We start from the raw sequence: 14,338 nt of genomic DNA on the forward strand, positions 1-14,338 counted from the left end.
CAAACTAGGTACTAGAGGGGCTACTCAAAAAAACAAGTCTTCAACTTCTTGCTGAATTCAAGAATTGAAGAGGAGGCTCCTATTTGTAACCACAAGCCAATTCATGTTTTAAAAGAGATAAGGGAGGAGAGTTGATACCAGATCTTCTTTTTCCGTATTTATGGATTTATTCATGTAGGAGACTGGATGAGCGGAGGTGTCTAGAAGGTTTGTGAAAGCAGATTTGATTGCTGAGGCATGCTGGACGAATGTTAGGTAGTGCCTTGAAGGTGTGGGTAAGGAGTTTGTATTGTGCTTACATATGGGTAGCTATTGGAGCTCCTACAGATGTTTTGTGATGTGATTGTGGCATGGGAGCGATTCTGGCGCCGAGTTCTGAATGATCTGCAGGCATATTTACAGTTTTCAAACAAAACGTTCCCTAATTTTTTCAATGTATTCCTTCAACAGATATTTCCAGTTTGATGTGGCAGAATGACAGTTGGTTTCTCCATTGACTTCTTATCGTCCTAAATGCCACTGAATGGTTATTTGAAAAGCAACGTTTTTGGTAAGTTGAATAGTATTCTAGAATAAAGATATATTTGCTTCATATGACAAAGGTCTTGCATTTCATTTTTAATCAGCTCCTTGACCCCTCAAGAATCATTGTTTTTTTTAGGTCGATAATGATTTTCAGTCTGTATTATGATATGAAAACGTGTTTCTTTTTATAGCGTGATTTAAAAGAAAGAAACCGCTATGTGAAGCAATAATGTTGATGAGGGTAAATTTGTCTTTGTTAAAACAAAAAAATTACTAAGACATTTGAGGAATGTAATCTTTTTTATGTACATAGTCATGCATGTCAGTCACCCTGCAGCCACATTAGATAGTTTTAGGTACACATTGTGCAATACTAAAAAGAGGTTAGCTATATTGTTTCCTGTGGGATGTGGCTCTGCTAGAGCATATGTTTTATCATAAATACACTTCCGGTTTAAGCTAGAACTGTGGTTGTGTTTTTCTATAGGTAGTGGCTGTACACCCCCACTAGTTTGGAAATAAGACTTTTAGTTTTCCATGCTGTAAACTAATTAAATATCTTCTTATCGCTGCAGAGAACAGTTGCTTTTTGTGACAGGGTTGTATTGAGGTACAATCATATGTATATATGCAATGGAGTTTCTGAAGATATTGCACATTGAATGTAGTTAAACATGTTAATGTGTACGCATTTTAGGGAAGATTGACTATTTAAAAGTCTTTTCACTAAATTATATTTGACAGATTGAGTGAAAGGGCAAAAAAAACGTAAGGAACAATTATCTCCAATAAAAAGGCATCCTCCACATAAGAAATCGATTACCGCCATGGCATGCTATTTATCCGAAAAGTAGTCAAAAGGAAGTGCAATGGTCTTTCATCCCCTGGAAAGTTGAATGTATGACGTAGGAAATTATTAGATTGGTTTTGTCACACACCTTTACAGTGTCCTTTCTGGTAGTACATAATTTAAGGCCCCATCCAGCACATTATATCATATCAAACTCATTCATTAATTGCGTGGCTAATCCACTTGAAAGCACTTGTTTAAATACAGTGTTGTTCATTCCATATATTTTAAATCGTTTCCATGCATGATAAAATATATTATGGTAAAATGGTCTTGTTACTCTAGGTAGCAAAATGTAATTTGTGGATTTGTGAACCACGCGCTTGCTGATGGTTGCTGTTAGCCATAGAACTGGCACTCATTTTAATCGACCTCGGGGGGATGAAAGGCTTCCTACACTGAATGCCTAGTCCAGTCAGCCAGCAGACCAGTGGTTATTTCTCAGCACCTCAATACCTGTTACATATCACATCCTGGTGTTTTGACGTGAATCATTTCAGATTAATGTACTTGAAAGAGAATACATCTGCGGGGATGTTAATGAAGTAACAAATACACTAAAACAGGTACGACTTTTTTCTTCTTTTTCATGAAAAAAGATTTATGGGTTACCTGTGGACTGCTGCAAAAAAAAAAAATCACTTCCTGTGCCAGGATAGCTTTTTGCGCAGTCCTGCTGCTTCTGTGGAAAAGGTCACAAATGTATTTTAGTGCTAAAGCAAGTCCACACAGTAGAAACGACGTACGCTTTAAACCAGTAAACCAGGAAGTAGTAAATTAATTATTAGTTGCAGTTAACATAGTACACGAAAAAGGTTCAATTTGCAGGTGTTGCGTTCATACTGTCTATTCACTGAGCGTGCTGCTGAGTGGCTGCTTGGAACGGGTGAAGCAGACACCGCTCAAGCTGAAGCTGGCAGTGCACAGCCAAAGCACTCGCGATAATTAACTCTTGCATCGCTAACATTAATTCACTTGAGGTCCGCCACGAGCTAATTGACGCAATTGTGAGTTATACCGTGTTGATGGCCTTCTAGGAATTGCGCAGTGTAAATACCTGAAAATGTGCCAATGAGGATACACACGCGCCAAAATACATAATCAAGCCGCTTGAATATGTTGTTGGTTTGGAGACAGGATTTCATTAGTATAGATCATATATGACGGCGTCAGACGGAAGCATGCCACTGATTACCGTATGAAGGTAATTGCACTCAATTTATCATTTGATGAATGACCTTGGCTTTCATGTGATAGTTGAAGTTGTGTAAATCACCATATTTCACACTTTTTACAAGTGGCAGTGTTTTGAGACAGGTCGGCCATTTCCCTATGAAATGCCAAACTATATCATAGCAGGTTAATTTTATGGCACTGCATTTGGAGGTAATAACGTATTTATGTGTTGGGTGATGAAGGCAGCTGAAGTTAACAGTTGTTGGCCAATGTATTAGATCACTTTATGACTATAATATGTCGCTGAATCGCTGATCATTGTAGACACTGAACATGGAATCTTGATGCAACTATAAACAACTGACCTTGTGAGTGTGACTGCATTAAAATGCTTGGGACATGTGCTGTTGTTTTCTTCTTTTACTCGAAAGTATAATTCTTTAAAAAACAAATGCCACAATTAATCGCTTGTCTATGTTTTTAAGAGATGTTATGAAGTTGTTATACATGATTGGCGCATGCAGTCTCTGCTATCGGGTACCTTCAGTGCTTGCTCTCTTTGCCAAGATAGAGTTCCTTGAATATTTTGCACACTAAAAGCCCAGCTGAGACAAGATGGCCTAACAAGTATCATTTCTACGACTGTTGTTTTGCTAAAAACGAAGCACTATTTAAGTTGCCCTTCTGAAGAAAAATGAAAAGCAGTGGCATTTCTTGTATACATGTGAATGGGATACATTTTGTCCTCTGTAGTTTTCAGATTCCGACCATAGACACTTTGAATGGAGTAAGAATAGTGTTACACTTTGTCCAGTTCAAATTCGGACTTTTCATGCAATCCTAAATGTTTATAAATATTAATATCTACAAATCTGCTGCAGAACAGCACCACTCAACATTCCAACTATATTGTTGCATGACTAGGATGGTGTTGATAACAGTGTTCCACTGTCCCTGGAAACTAGAACCATGCTGCATGAAATACATTAAGATTGGCTGTTTAATATTCTTTGTTCAGGTTCGGTTTAGTGGTTATGACTCCCACTCCAAGGCACTTTGGCTAGTTCAGGAGTGCTAGCTTTCACATAGTTTGAACGGGGCAAGCTGTACGTTTGAAGTTACCACATTTCCTTCATGTCAGATTGCACCGTTTGTGGTAAGCATTGCTGTAGTGAAGTATACTGTGATGTCATTAAATAATCGAATCAGATAAACGGAGAGTTTCTAACTAATAATGGATCATTTGGACTCTTAAAAAAGCTGGTTAAAAACCAGAATGTCTTCTCTATTTCAGCTAGCCTGTACTTCGAAAGGAAGGGCCAGGTGTAATCACTACACTCCTTTCGTCTATTGAGAAATGACTGAATAATGGGACCTGATCCAAGAGCAAAATAGATTTATCATACAAACGGTTGATGTGGAGTTTGGCAGTCAGGTCACTGCCTCACAAACTTGATGAATACATTACTCATCCTTTTATACGCTGAAGATAACCCCTGCTTACCCCTTTGGTAGCTTGCTACGAGCAGTCAGGCGTATCCCAGAGGCAATATGTGAAGCGTTTGCACAACACACACAGACAGCAGCAACACACTAGACCAGTGCTTAATTTGAGCCAGGGCTTTCCGGTGCTAAGCACCGGCACTTAATTAGTTTCCGGTGCTCAGCACCGGCACTTAATTTTCAACGTTTTCAGTCTGAGTTTGGAAAATTCAGGAAAAAAGAATTTCCTGAATTTTCAAAACTCAGACTGAGTTCTGTAAACTTGGCTAGGTTCTTTTTACCCGAGACTTCGGGCTGTTTCAGGTCTACTTAATTTTCAACACCATTTATTCCACCCCAAAACTGCCTTGTTTTTGGGTGGAATAAATTACTATTTTGAAGATACTAGGACCAGCTGGTCCAGATATTATCATGTCTTGAGCCATTCATTTGGTTATATTCCCCCACTATTTGATCTCTTTCATTCATTGATTTATATGTTTGTGATATTGCTGTTTGTGATGTATTAATTTTTTGTAGGATGTTTGATGCAGATACGTCATTATATATATTCTTTTGACATTGTTTGTTTCTATGTGTGTAAAAAGTATGTATAGTAGTGTAAATATCTGATTGTACAGTTTGTTTTCATTTCTGCTAATTTATGTGAAAAATTAAAAAATCATTGGCACTAAATAAATATGCCGAGGTAGACATAATAAATATGCTTCTAACCCTCCAAAGATTTGTTTGAAATTATTGTGGTTTGGGCGAAATGTGTGTTGTACATTTGACAGGGGGGTCTCGGCATCCAAAAGTTTGAGGACCTCTGCTTTAGAGCCTTGCGCTCTACCAGTACATCAGGATGCAAAATGACCTCCAGGCCAACTGGCCTTCTTCTGGGGCTCGTCTGGGCTGTCCCCAAATGCCCTCTGTCCCAAAAGGCAGAGCTCTAAAGTAGGCTAGGGTGCATCTTACCCTTGCCCTGACTGGAGTGGTGGTTTCTGCCTGGTTTAGGCGCTTGCCCTAGCCAACCAGAAATCCCATTTCTAACAACAATCAGGAAAGAATGAATGTTTAGGAGCAGTTAAGCCAGCTCAACAGACTTAGGTAAGTGGTTATACACCCAAATTGGTACTGTAGGCTACAATGCTAGCATGCCATAGCCTCAAATGTTTTTTACATGTTTGTAAAAAAAAATAAGTTCAGTAGATTCATCATTTTGACCAAGGTGTATTTTTTTCTTAAGAGAGATAGATTTCCTATACAAAAAGATTACACGGATTATGACTTCAAAATATTTAGAAAAGTAAATAACATCGAAGAGCAAAATGTTATTAAACAAGTCATTATTAAACCAATAAATGATAGTATATTCACAGTCATGTTTGTCAAAATGGTAAGGGGTTATGTTGCTTGGTGAAGAAAGGCATGAACAGGTAAAGTTGGATAACCAACTGATTTTAATTTATTTAAGACTTGTAATGCGCATGGCAGCCTCAGCAACGAGACGCCCCAGCGCAACCAGAAACCAAAAACAGAAGCAAGAGTCACCAACCTAGTGATTAAACATCAGATAATGGGAACAACCAGGTTTTTATGGTTTTACAGAACACCAAAAGATTGGGAATACCTCTAATGTGAGCTGGGAGAGAGTTCCAGAGTTTAGCCGCTAGAAGGCGAAACGAGCGGCCCCCTGCCCTGGCTCTCCAAACTCGAGGAACACAAACTAGCACAAGGATGGCAGATCTCAATGCACGCCCAGGCACATAGAGCATCAACAGGCAAGATAGCCCAGAAGGGGCTTGGTGCATCAAAATTTTATGTGAAACGCACAATACCTTAAACTGAATGCGCTTTTCGATGAGCAGCCAGTGAAGCTTGGGTAGCACATGCGCCACCTAGCAAGATCTAGGTAAGGCCACCAGAAGACACGCCGCCACATTCTGTATCCTCTGTAGGCGTTTAATGCTGGCTTTGTTAGCGCCTAAGTATAGAGAGTTACCATAATCAACTCATTTGAGCAAATGTCATGTAAACATGAAACTGAGACTGTTGCACCTATTTTTTTTACTTTGCCACATACATTATCATCATTGAAGGAGATGGATCGTTTACATTTATAGGCAGCTTGGAGTGACACAATCTAGAACAGCCCTCATAATGTTAAGTACAGACACAAGAGGGCCAATTAGTAACAGTGTAGCGCGGTTCCTAACATCTGTTTGGCACTAGAGGTGGATATTTTGTACCAGTGATGGTTTTTAAGTTCCCCATGATATTTTAACTTTATTGTTGATTGTAAGCATGTTATATTGTTTTATTATATGTTATGAATTTTATATTATGCTGATAAGAAAACTGCAATCGTAAGAACGTTTTGCTTTATAAATGAATTGCTTAATTGGGTTAATCTCTGAATGGACATATTTTGGCTGACTGACGTAATCCAAGCACAAGAATAGCCCACAACATCTCTGTGTGCAGGTTACCAACTCTCAGCAGAAATGTAATCGAGTGTGTAATTCATATGTGAAGTCAACAAAGTTAAACATTCTCACGATTAAAGAAACAGGCAATACAAGCTTTCAAGTCAAGTATGACAGAATGTAACAGAATATAGCACATCTCCCCTTTTACAATGTACACTCAAACAAAAGCAGAATTATCCCTTAATACGCCATGGTTTGCATTCATACTGCCCAGACCCATGTTATCATTACCAGTCAATGATCTATCTACATCACCACCACTAGTTGACGTAGGCAGACGTGAACTGTTCAAAATGTCAGATGACCCAATCATCACCAATTGATGTTGATGCACATGACATCTTCACAATGTCAAATGACCCCACATCAAAATTGGAAGCACTACCCCTTTTTTCTCTAGAGATACAAGTTGGAGAACATCTGACATATATCTTCAACACTCCCTCTTTGATTGAAGTAAAGCCACTCTTCTCATACTACAACATTTACCATTCTCCACTAGAACAGCATGTTTCAACATTTGAATGAGTTTGATAGGAGAGTATTACTTTGAGGAATCCTTTTTATCCATTTCTATTCTCTTTCTTTTGACCATATCCCCAAATCGAAGATCCAACTCCTTAACTCTCTTCAAACCAGTGTACCTTACTTTGCTTTTCTTCTGTGTGACCTTTAATCTTTCAGCAAATGCACACAGACATGGGCAAACAAAGATTGCACCAGCCTTTTAAAGCACCTTTTCTGGCAAGAGACTTTTCACAGAAGTTCTTCCATGCAGTAACATGAATTGTTGACCACCCTGTAGATGAATTAGGAGTGTTGTGGTAGTTCCAAATTTTAAATATCAAATTCTATCATGAATAGCCTTTCACATTCAACCTAGAGCTACATGCTAATTGAATTGTTTCCTTCAACATGCTATTCGACTCCTCAGCCATTCTACTGCCATGGGGACTTTATATTGCAGTGAAAACATGTTGAATGTCCAAAGACTTAAAAAATGTATCAATTTGTTGTCGTTTAAATTCGACACTAATGTCAATCATGAGTACTTTGGGAGCACCTACTTACCGGAAAAATTGCTTAATGATTCAGTTTAATTCGCTGTGCTGGAATCTTTAATAACTCACAAAATACCTGGTAGACCAGTCATCCTTAGGGTGGACTTCTCCCAACCGCTTTCCTGCTTACCTCCCCTTTTTACTGAATCATTTTGTTGGCCTTAAGACTCTGAGCACATTACCACTGCTGACCAGTGCTAAAGCGCATGTGCTTCCCACCTAAAACATGGGGACATTGATATATACCTGATTGGCATATTTAGATTACTTATAAGTCCCTTGTAAAATGGTATACCCTATACCCCGGGCCTGTAACCTAAATACTACTAATGGGCCTGCAGAAGTGGTTGTGCCACCCACACAAGTATCCTTTAGGGCATGTGTGTGCAGTTTACTGCTTCTTCAACTTGGCAACACCCCAAAGAATGTGGGTCTGATAGGGGCAAAAACCTCATGTCTGCTGATATGCAGTCAACGTGAAAGGAATGTAGAGTAATTTACAAGTTCTCCACTCCTTACCAGCCACAAACAAATTGACTTGTTGAGAGATTCAACAAGACCCAGAAAGGCAAGGTTAGAGGCCTACCTGAGGCTCTGAGGTATAGGTGGGACCACTGTTATCAACACCATCCTCTTACCCCTCTTACCATGCCTGCTGTTTGCCTATAGGGAGGTACCACAGAAGAGAGTGGGTGTCAACCCATTTGAGCTTCTGGATGGGCACCCTGTCAGGGGACTTCTGAGTCTGGTGAAGGAAGGGTGGGAAAAAGCTCCCAGGAAATATCTGCAGGGTGTAGTGAGCTACATGCAGAGCTTAAGAAGCCACATGGCTAGGTTGTGGAAGCAAGCTTCAGACAACTTAGAAGCCAGTGAGGCTGTGATGAAAGAGATGTATGACCAAAGTTTTACCACAGTGCAATAAAAGTGTCGGTTGTGGAACCCAGACCCTATGGAACCATTTGACTAGGGCCTATGAGGTGATTGAAAACAATGGTAAGACTAACTACCTGGTGGAACTTAAGACCCCCTAGGCAACACCACTGGGTGCTTCACATCAATTACCTCAAACCCCACTTTGAGAGGTCCGAGATCACCATTCTGTTGGTGACAGATGAAGAAGAAGAAGAGAGTGAACCTCTCCCTGATCTCTTGGACTCCAAGGAGAAGTATGGGTCTGTGGAAGGAGTATTCCGTTCCCTCACTCTAACTCCTGAGCAGCAGAGGAACTGTCACCAAGTGTTGTGACAGTACTCCTCTCTGTTCCCCCTTATTCCTTAGACTATCCAGCTGTGTACCCATGATGTGAGCACAGGGGACAACTTCCCTGTTAGGAATAATCTTCCAGGTTGTCGGATAAGAAGAGGGCCAGCATCAAGAGTGAATTCTCTAAGATGTTGGAACTAGGGGTGATAGAGCCCTCTAGTCCTGTGGTTCTGGTACCAAAAGCTGCCCTAGTGGGCACCATGCCCGAACAGAGGTTTTCTGTGGATTATAGAGGCTAAAGCCCATGACAAAGTCTGATGCTCATCCCCAGGACAGATGAGCTGATTGAAAGGTTAAAGGCTGCCCAGTGTGTAACTGCATTTGATCTTTAATCAGGGTACTGGCAGATCACCTTTACAGAAAGTGTCAAGGAGAGGTCAAACTTCTCCACTGCAGAGGGCCACTATCAGTTTAGAGTGATGTCCTTTGGACTCAAGAATGCCCATCCCACCTTCCAGAAGTTGGTGAGCCAGGTACTCGCTGGTATGAAGGTCTTCTCAGCTGCCTATATGGATGAAATAGCTGCCTTCAACATCAGTTGGAAGGACCATCTTTTTTTACGTTCAGGAAGGGCTTCAGGCATTGCAACAGGCAGGTCTGACTATCAAGTCTAGTAATTGCCAGATAGGGCAGGGGTCAGTGGTGTACGTGGGAGACCAGGAGGGCAGGGTAAGGTGCAGGTCCTCTAGGCAAAGATAGAACCTATGATGGCCTGGGAGGCCCCCTAATCTCTGACGGAGATCAGAGAATTCCTGGGCCTCACTGGGTAGTACAGGAGGTTTATCAAGGGAAATGGCACCATTATTGCCCTCTGGACAGCACTGACTTCTAAAAAGCAGCCCAGAAATGTGATTTGGACAGAGGCAGGCCAACCTGCATTTGACTCTCTGGAGCATGCCATGTGCACAGCCCCTGTGCTCAGGCCCTGTGACTTCTCCAACAAGTTTATCCTTCAGACAGATGCCTCAGAACATAGCATAGGGGCAGTGCTATCACGGCTAAGTGAAGAGAGCCTGGACCAAGCTGGAGCCTTCATTTCCAGGAGGTTAATCCCCAGGGAACAGAGTTAGAGTGCTATAAAGAAAGAAGCATTTGCTGTGGCCTGGGCACAGGAGAAGTTGAGGCCATACCTGTTTGGTACTCACTTCCTGATTCAAAATGACCACTGGCCCCTCAGGTAGCGCATGCAACTGAGGGGTGAGAATCCAAAATTGTTGATGTGGTCCATTTCCCTACAGGATATGGACTTCTGGGTGGTAAACAGGCCAGAGGTAGTAGGTTGAATGTAAATAAATGTAAAATGTATTTGTAAATTATGCACTATTTTTTCCGTTTCACTTCCTAAAAAAACTTTATGAGAAAATAGAAATAAGTTTCAAGAAAAAAGGTATCAATAAAATACAGGTACAAAGATAAAGAAATGTGTTTGGCTAAGAGCAAAAAGTGTAAAAGCTCGAAAATAGTAGGGAGTCAGGAACATTTTGTCTTTTTTGCATTTACGTGGCCATGCCTGTCTCTTGTTCCTTTAGGCCAAACTCCTTTTGTTATATAAATTGACCTTACGCTCAGACATTTTGGCCAATGTTCTGACCAATATTTGTCTTTTGTTGTCCAAACTAGTGGTGGGCGAAGAATTCCGCTCCGACGGCAGAGTTCGTAGAGTTTTGTCCCTTCCGAGCTCCCTGCAGAGTTCCAGAAAACTCCAGTGACATGGAGCAAAGTTTTTTCTCTCACCCACTTAACTATCTTTAAAATGGCGAGCGAATACAGGAAAAAAATCAGGCACAATAGCTCCTCCTGGTGAGATTTCTCAATGGGGCGGTCATGGCAGGTCGCAGCCACTCACATTGAGAGATCTGACGCTTGTGTTGAGGAAGCTGCCACTAGAGTAGAATGTCTACTCGAGCAGCAGAAAGCAGCAGCACCCTCTGGCACGATACAGAGTGCCATTTGGACTGATTTTACAGCTTGTGATAAACTCCCGGCATTTAAAATCAGTGCAAGCAGCGCAACTTAATGCACTGGCGGAACTACACAGAGCAGTCAGATTTTTTGTGGCATTTCGCGGAGCTCCACAGAGTAGAACTCCATCTAGGCCTAGTCCAAACCCCTATTGCTCAACAGATAGTCCAGTGACTTATGAGCCGTAACAATTATGAACCTTGTTCACCCCCTAAGTATATAGCAAAAAGATTGACAGCTCACACAGAAGCCACAGCTTTCCATTCCATGGTGCTGTAATTATTTTCAGCAACAGTAAGACACCTGATCGCAAATGCTACGGTGATCTCTTTACCATTATAATCTTGGCTCAAAACAGCACCCAAATCAGTACCAGTAGCAGTAGGATGAATAAACGTACTCTAGATGTAAAATATTTAACAGAACTAACTTGAGACATCGTAAAGAATGAGAGACAGAGCTGTGAAGGGTAGAATAAATGAACACAAGAGTAGTTATTTTTCTTTTGGTCCAAATGGAATGTGAACATACATCGTGTTCTGCATCACAAGTGGAAAACATGAGTGCAATCCAGTGAAGAAGGAACTGCACCAATAAGAAAGCAGATAGTATATTACTATGAGGCACTCAGCCATACATTGCATGTGAGCACAATGCGCGTTCCTCTAATCAGTACAGAATAAAAAAATTTGTCCAGTCCAATGATAGAATAACTGCCCCAATGAAGAGAACAGAAGAGCATATTTATCCCAGAGAGGGATAAAAATCAGCAAAGCGACACTGTAAACCACAACAACTACTTTTAATTCATTTGGGCTAGGTTGTGACCACACCATTGCACTTGTTGAGCTCGAATGCACTCATATAGAACCAGCCAAGCATCGAAAAACAATAGGAGACCAATTCTCCTGATGAAAAAATTCCCAGTCGAAGTCACAGTCTCGAGAGTCAGCTCACGCCAAAATGCTCTGAAAGCGAGGACTCAAGACGGCACTCAAACTTGCTGGGAAGAGTTATGTTTGCTGCAGAAAATACTTGCGCTGGCAGATGGGCTCACAGTTTGAAAAGCCTTTCAAATGTGATAAGTTGCTTAATAGAAGCTAACTTGAGGGACAAGGAACATACTTCTAATTAAAACACTTACGGAGGAAACAAAGTTCAAAACAGTCAAGTTGCAAGATCGGCCAGTAAAATGTAGAACACATGGTTGTGCAGCTCTTCTTGTACTAAGATAGGCTTGTCGCCAAAAGCATACTGTGTTGCTGGTTGAAGAAAGGTGGCGACAGATAAGGTTGGATTACAAATGAACAAGAACAGCACACTAAATTTACCAACTGTCATCAGAAACTGATTCCAGTTTGGAACCTGCACATGAAGGAAATTTGATGTGCAAGTTATGATTTGCATGGCTGTTGGTTGAGTTATGGATTGTAGTGGTCCTAACCATAACTTGCAAATTACAGTGATTTTTACACTTAAACTATGCTTTGTAGATGAGTTTCTAATTTCTTTTTAAATATAGATTAAGGTTTTATAACATACCTGTTAGAAATGGGGTTTTTGTTTGGCTAGTGTATACAACTAAGCCAGGCAGAACCCACCACTCTAGTCAGGGTAAGGGAGTTACACACAGAAGATAACCCCTGCTCACCCCTTTGGTAGCTTGGAAGAGCAGACAGGCTTATCTTAGAGGCAATGTGTAAAGTGTTTGTGCACCGTACTCACACAGCGTGCAGGAGCAGTTAAGATCCCAGCGCTCCTGTACGCGGACGATGCCGTGCTAATCGCACGCACGGGCGTCGGCCTTCAACACCTCTTGAATGCCTTTGGCACATTCATGGAACAGCTTGACCTAAAAATAAACGCTAGCAAGTCACATACCATGGTGGTGGGACGAGAAAGCCTCAAAAGGAGATCAAAAACCTTCACGTGCAGAGGAGATATGGTGTCTAGAGTCCCCACGTTCCCCTACTTGGGAGTCCTCTTCGACCAGAGAGGAACCTGGGGTCCTCAAGTAAGGGCGAAGAGGTTGGCGGTTATTAGATCATCGTCTGCCCTTATGGGCTTTGCGGGCAGGTTGGGGCTAGACCAATGGAAGCGCTGTTAAAAATCTACAAGTGCAAATCGGTCGCCCTTGCCTCATATGGTTCTCCTCTCTGGGGCTATGTAAATGTGGAACCGATCCAGAGAGCGGAGAATAGATTTATACGAACACTTCTCTCTGTGCTGCAGTCAACACCAACCTATTCTATACACATGGAGGTGGGCCTAGATTTTCTAACTGATGGGTTGAACATGGCTCCCCTAATCTTTTGGTTAAAGACGTGGCTCAACGAAGACCTTCCGCTGAACCATAAGATCATGTCCGACGTCCTGTCCCTAGACCACTTCAAAAAGATTCCCTGGCTGGCCTATCTGTTGAAGGCATTTTCTGATCTGGGGCGACCAGAGCTTTTTACCTCCCCCCAAGACATTAAGGCCCAAGATATTGATCAGGTTAAAAAGCATTTTATGGGGAGGGCACAAGCATCCCGTGAGGAAAGGGAGTTAGTGAAACCATCAGTTAGGGGCCATTATCTACTTGTCAATTCATTTTCGCTAGCTCCTTATCTTGGTTTTGTCACAATCCCATTTCATAGGTTTCTTTTAATTAAGTTTAGGTTTAATTTGTTAAATTTTTATTTAGGCACTTTTAAAACATGGGAAAAACCGGACCTAGCTCCACCCTGCAGCTGTGATCATTTCTCACCCCAAGATACTATGCATTTTGTTATGTTTTGCGGGTTTTATTTAGAGCCAAGGAAAAAATATTTGGTACCAGTTTTGAAGGAGGCGGGCTTCACACAAGTGAGACCGGCCATGCTCTTATTACAATCATTGGCTAACCCACGCATTACCTTTTGTATAGCTAACTTCTTGGTAGCTGCAGCTAGGATGAAAAAACATACCCATTAGAACCATTGTTATTCCCTTTTTTTTTAACTATCGTATGCCTTCATTTGCTTTAATGTAATCGATTTTACTGTTATATTTTAATATGTATGAAATGTAACTATTTTTATCGTCATATTTTAATATGTATGAAGTGTTCCTAAAAATTCCGGCATGAAATGTTTTTTAATTTCTTTGTATGACTTTTAACTAAGTCGATTAAAGATAATTTGACTGACTGACTGACTGACTGCATACTGTGTTGCTGGTTGAAGAAAGGTGGCGACAGATAAGGTTGGATTACAAATGAACAAGAACAGCACACTAAATTTACCAACTGTCATCAGAAACTGATTCGAGTTTGGAACCTGCACATGAAGGAAATAAAGTTGAACATTCTCAAGATTAAAGGAACAGGCAATAAAAGCTGTAGATTAATGTATGATTAAAAATAACAGAATATGACATAACGGTAATATAATATGTCATCTAATCTGTTAGATGATTTAAACATTAATCAAGGGTGAGGTCATCAACATTGCATTTGGTGTGCAAGTTATGATTTGCATGGCTGTTGGTTGAGTTATGGATTGTAG

The 14,338-nt window shown here is 41.0% G+C and overlaps 1 protein-coding gene across 1 annotated transcript in view; it reads left to right on the top strand.

Moving 5' to 3' along the window:
* Positions 1–472: 472 nt before the first annotated feature.
* The window catches only part of LOC147702830 (teneurin-2-like), a 623,927-nt gene continuing 610,061 nt past the window's right edge, over positions 473–14,338 (top strand). The window contains exon 1 of the mRNA XM_086931410.1: positions 473–550. The gene's annotated coding sequence lies outside the window, so the exon portion shown is untranslated. The remainder of the gene's footprint in view (positions 551–14,338) is intronic.

The sequence above is a fragment of the Lissotriton vulgaris genome, chromosome 7 (assembly GCF_964263255.1).
Source record: "Lissotriton vulgaris chromosome 7, aLisVul1.2, whole genome shotgun sequence".
NCBI classification, from domain to species: Eukaryota; Metazoa; Chordata; class Amphibia; order Caudata; family Salamandridae; genus Lissotriton; species Lissotriton vulgaris.